The sequence below is a fragment of the Molossus molossus genome, unplaced genomic scaffold, assembly GCF_014108415.1.
Source record: "Molossus molossus isolate mMolMol1 unplaced genomic scaffold, mMolMol1.p scaffold_m16_p_15, whole genome shotgun sequence".
In the NCBI taxonomy this organism is placed as follows: domain Eukaryota; kingdom Metazoa; phylum Chordata; class Mammalia; order Chiroptera; family Molossidae; genus Molossus; species Molossus molossus.
Window position 1 is genome coordinate 44307668 of NW_023425350.1, and position 5664 is coordinate 44313331.

The 5664-nt window shown below is 40.6% G+C and overlaps 1 pseudogene; it reads left to right on the forward strand.

Annotated features, from left to right (window-relative positions):
- The first annotated feature begins 648 nt into the window (after positions 1-648).
- LOC118630529 lies at positions 649-4256 on the forward strand (annotated as a pseudogene).
- The last annotated feature ends 1408 nt before the right edge of the window (positions 4257-5664 follow it).

A 5664-nucleotide genomic window follows, 5' to 3' on the forward strand; every position in this document is an offset into this window, starting at 1 on the left:
TAAATAATAATACAAGAATAAACTTTCACATATTCACAACTATAAACCTACTTTTGCTCTACCATGTATTAATATTCTATAAATATATACTTATATTTATATATAATATCAATTAGTCTATTCAGACCTCAGCAATATGTTCTTAAGCTGCTAAAACTTGGGATGTACATATGCACACATGTGCACACAAACTATCCTGAGTAGCCAAAATAGCTGACAAAAAGGTAGTATGACTCTCGTGTTTCACTTATATGAAAACTTTAGACTTATACTCAGATCCCACCACTTGACATATAGTTCTAATAAGCTTAATTGTTTAATATCCAATCCTTGGCTGACTTGAAGTAGAAAATAAGAACAAGAAGAAAAGCTCTAGGCAGGTGAACTGACAGAACTAAGAAGACTTGAGGAAACATATCTCAGTCAATAATAAGCCTTGTTTATGATGTAATCAAATTACAATTTTACTAAATTTGTGCACTCAAGTCAATAAAGGAAGGTGAGAAATAAGAGATGTTTTAAGTAAAATCTATTAATTCTCAAACCTTCAGCCAATCACTACCTCTCTGGGCTTTCTATTTGATGTCTAGATTTCTGTATGCTTTAGAATTCTGTGATTTCAGGTAACAAAAATAGCTTGTCACCAAGATGACAATCAGAAGTGCTATGTATTGTGGTATGTACTATTATTTTTTATTACATTTACTACTATGACAACTACTATTATGAACATAACATTTTGCCAGCACTTAAATACTTCAGTTGTCTGGGACAATTTAGAGTGAGGCAGGCAGGGTAATGTGCTTCAAAAGTATCACTTTTTCATAGCCAAAACAATAACTAATATTTATGTTCTTTAATTTAACCAACAATTAGTGACTAGCTACTATGTGCCAGGCACAGAGTTGGGTGCTAAATCATCATGGACATTAATTATTTTCATATATTTCAGGAGACAGGTGGAGAGCACAAACTAAATCCAAACTTTTAAAATATGTAAATGATTTGATCTAGAAATTCTTCCCAGAAGCTGTCCAACAGAAACTTTCATGCAAGTACTCAAAGATATCTGTTCAAAGATGCTTACTTTTATGCATAGTCTGTAAGAGTAAAACACTGAAGCTTATCTAAATGTCCTTCAATAGAATGAGAGAGACCTATGTACACCAACATGAAAAGATGCCCAAGATATAGTGCTAGGTGACAAAAGAAATTAAAGACAGTATTTTTGTTGCTGTATATAGATATAAGAATATGCATAAAAATATCTCAAGGATATACAGCAAAGTATTAAAGGGCAAGATTATGGAGATTTTTTCTTTCTACATTTTTTATGTATTTATTTATTTATTTTATCCTCACCCGAGGGTATTTTTCCATTTTTTGTACAGATAGAGTGGGAGGGAGAGAGGAAGGGAGAGAGAGAGAAACATCGACGTGAAGGGACACATCGAGTGGCTGCCACCCGCACGACCAACCAGGGCCGGGGACAAACTGCAACCGAAGTACGTGCCCTTAGCGGGAACCGAACCCGGGTCTCTCCAGACCGCAGGCTGACGCTCTAACCGCTGAGCCAAACCGGCCAGGGCTACATTTTTTATAATGTTCACTTAAAAACAATAAACATCACGAGGAAGCTCAACAACATGAGTAAAGATACAGAAACAATGAAAACCAACAAACTGGAAATGAAAAATGACATAGCAGAAATAAAGAACATGTCGGAAGGAATAACCAGCAGAGTAGAGGAAGCCTATGACTGGATCAATGAATCAGAAGGCAGGGTAGAAAAATCACCAATCAGAGAACAAAAAAAAAAAAAACAATTGAAAAACAGGAAGAGAGCCTAAGAAAACTGTGAGACAATATGAAACATAACAACATCCACATCATAGGAGTGGCAAAAGAAGAAGAAAATGAGCAATAATTAGAGAATATATTTGAAGAAATAGTGTCAGAAAACTTTCGTAGCTGGGTGAAGGAAAAAGACATACAAGTTCAAGAAGCACAGAGAGCCCCAAGTAAGAAGAACCCAAAGAGGCCCACACCAAGACACATAATAATTAAAATGCCAAAAATTAAAGACAAAGAGAGAATCCTAAAGGCAGCATGAGATAAGCAACACATTACCTACAAAGAAACTCTCATAAGGCAATCAGCTGACTTCTCAACAGAAACACTACAGGCCACACGGGAATGGCATGACATAATTAAGGTAATGAAAAACAAGGATCTGGATCCAAGACTACTCTATCCAGCAAGGCTATCATTCAAAATAGAAGGTGAAATAAAGAGCTTTCCAGACAAAAAAAGAATAAGGGAATATATTAACCACCAAACCAGAACTCCAAGAAATGTGAAAAGGACTGCTGTAATAAGCAGAAGAAATAGGAAGAGAAACACAACCATAATGAACAAAAATGGCAATAAATAGATACATATCAATAGCAGCCTTAAATGTGAATGGATTAAACACTCCCATCAAAAGACACACAATAGCCCTGGCCAGTTTGGCTCAGCAGTTAGAGCATTGGCCTGCGGACTGTAGAGTCCCAGGGTTCAGTTCCTGCTAAGGACATGTACCTCGGTTGCAGTTTGTCCCCAGCCCTGGTTGGGGTTGTGTGGATGGCAACCACTTGATATGTCTTTCTCACATCAATGTTTCTCTCTCTCTCTTCCCTGCTTTCTCCCTCCTGCTCTATCTGAAGATAAATGCAAAAATGTCCTCAGGTGAGGATAAAAAAAAAAAAAGACACACAATAGCTGAATGGATAAGAAAGCATAACTCATATATATGTTGTTTACAAGAGACCCACCTCACAACAAAAGACTCACATGGGTTGAATGGGAAGGAATGGAAAAAAATTTCCAAGCAAATGGAAAAGAAAAAAAGCTGGGGTAACAAAACTCATATCTGATAAAATAGACTTTAAAACGAAGGCCATAACTAGAGACAAAAGAGGCCACTACATAATATTGAATGGATCTAACCAACAGGAGGATATAACCTTGGTAAACATATAAGCACCCAATATAGGAACAACAAAATACATTTAAAAACTTCTGGAGGTCCTCAAAGGAGAAGTCAACAGCAATACAATCATAGAAGGGGACTTCAACATCCCCTGAATCTACCTGCTGAGTCACTGGGTAGATCCTCTAGACAAAAAACTAACAAGGAAACAGAGACACTAGATGATACACTAGATGAACTGGATTTAATAGATATCTACAGAGAATTACACCCCAAAACTGCAGAATTCACATTCTTATCAAGTGCACATGGGACATTCTCAAAGATGGACCAAGTGTTAGGACATAAACTAAGTCTCAAGTTCAAGAAGACTGAAATTATATCAAGCATCTTCTCAGATCACAATGGCATGAAACTAGAAATCAATTACAACAAAAATATGCAAAATCATTCAAACACATGGAGGCTAAATAGCAGGTTATTAAACAATGAATGGGTTACCAAGGAGATCAAGGAAGAAATTAAAAACCTTCTGGAAACCAGTGAAAATGAACACATAACAACACATAACATATGGGACACGGCAAAAGCAGTCCTGAGAGGGAAGTTCATAGTACTACAGGCCTACCTCAAGAAACAAGAAAAATTTCTAATTGACTTTCTAACCCTACAACTTAAAGAACTAGAAAGTAAACAAAAAGAAAGAGGCCACAGACACTGCAGGGGGTGGGGGGGGGGGTGGGAGTGGAGTCAGTCCGAGCCCCCGGCCCCAAGTAACACCACCGCCCCTGAGCCGCCCTGTCTTCCTCACACAGACCGTCTGCTTGGACGACACAACAGTTGAGTTTGAGATCTGGGACACAGCTGGACAGGAGCAGTATCACAACCTGGCCCCCATGTACTATTGGGGGTCCCAGGCTGCCATCATGGTCTATGACATCACCAACACAGATACGTTTGCACGAGCCAAGAACTGGGTGAAGGAGTTACAGAGGCAGGCCAGCCCCAACATCGTCATCGAGCTTGCGGGTAACAAGGCAGACCTGGCCAGCAAGAGAGCCGTGGAATTCCAGGAAGCACAAGCCTATGCAGATAACAACAGTTTGCTGTTCATGGAAACATCAGCAAAGACAGCAATGAACGTGAATGAAATTTTTATGGCAATAACTAAGAAGCTCCCCAAGAATGAGCCCCAGAATGCAGCTGGTGCTCCAGGCCGAACCGAGGTGTGGACCTCCAGGAGAACAACCCAGCCAGCCTGAGCCAGTGCTGCAGCATCTGAGCCCCGCTTGCCTGTCCACTGACCCCACCTCCTCCGCCTGAACAACCCGACTGGAATCCACTCTAATCAATGGCACTTAACTACTCAGGCCACCATGAGGGGTGGGCAAGGGGAGGGGGCCCACCATGATTTCTCCATATAATTTTGTTCATAGGCCAGAGTGAGTTATTCCACCTGCACCTTTCTGAACAAATACTAATTCAATTTTAAGTCTTAAGTCACTTTTTAAATATATATGATCTACTCTTCCCACTTCCTACCCTTTCTACTGCTCTCCCACTCTCCCTTTGCTGGTAGTAGCCACATGCCCCTGTTTCCCCCAGCCTTGTATATGGGGAGATAGGGGTTGGAGCAGTTACCTTCTTTTCCTCTTGCTGATGAGCAGACTCAGCAAGAGCATTTATGTCCTTACTATGTTTGGAGTGTGCTTGATTCTGGGCCTTGGGGCAGGCCCTAGGGACTAGGGAAGGGAGAGACAGCTCTTCCCTTAGCTGGCTGGCTGCCTGGCATTAGGCTGCAGTCCCCCCTCACCCCTCACTCACAACTGGGAGAGAAACCACAGCTTTATTGTGACAGCCACAAACCCATTGCCCACAGCCCACCCCACCCCCCTCATCCTTGGTCACCCTGACCTCTGGCTCTGAGCCCTGTTCTGACCAAATCACAATGATGAGTATTTGCGGGGAGATGGGTAAGGGAGGGAGTGGGAGGGAATGGAACCAACTTTTTCCATATTTTGTATTGTATGTTTCTTCAACATGTTAACCAATCAGTACCTTGTCAATATAGCCAGCTGAACAATCAACAACAACAACAACAAAACAACGCAGAGCAAGTAGAAGCAAATAAATAGTAAAGGTCAGAGCAGAAGTAAACGACATAGAGACTAAAAAACAATCAAAAGATCAATGAAACAAAGAGCTGGTACTTTGAAAAGATAAACAAGATTGATGGAGCCTTAGCCAGACTCACCAAGAAACAAAAAGAGAGGACCCAAATAAACAAAATCAGAAACGAAAAAGTAGAAGTAACAACTGACACCACAGAAATACAAAGGATCGTTAAAAAATACTGTGAACAATTTTATGCCGACAAATTGGACAATCTTGGCAAAATGGACACATTTCTAAAAACACATAGTTGCCCAAAACTAACCGGGAAAAGAGAAAACTTGAACATACCAATAACAACTAAGGAAATTGAAGATGTAACCAAGAATCTCTCAGCAAACAGAAGACTGAAACCGAACAGCTTCACAGGGAAGTTTTACCAAACACTCAAAGAAGATCTAACACACATTCTCTCCCTCCCTCCCTCCCTCCCTCCCTCCCTCCCTCCCTCCCTCCTTCCCTCCTTCCTTCCTTCCTTCCTTCCTTCCTTCCTTCCTTCCTTCCTTCCTTCCTTCCTT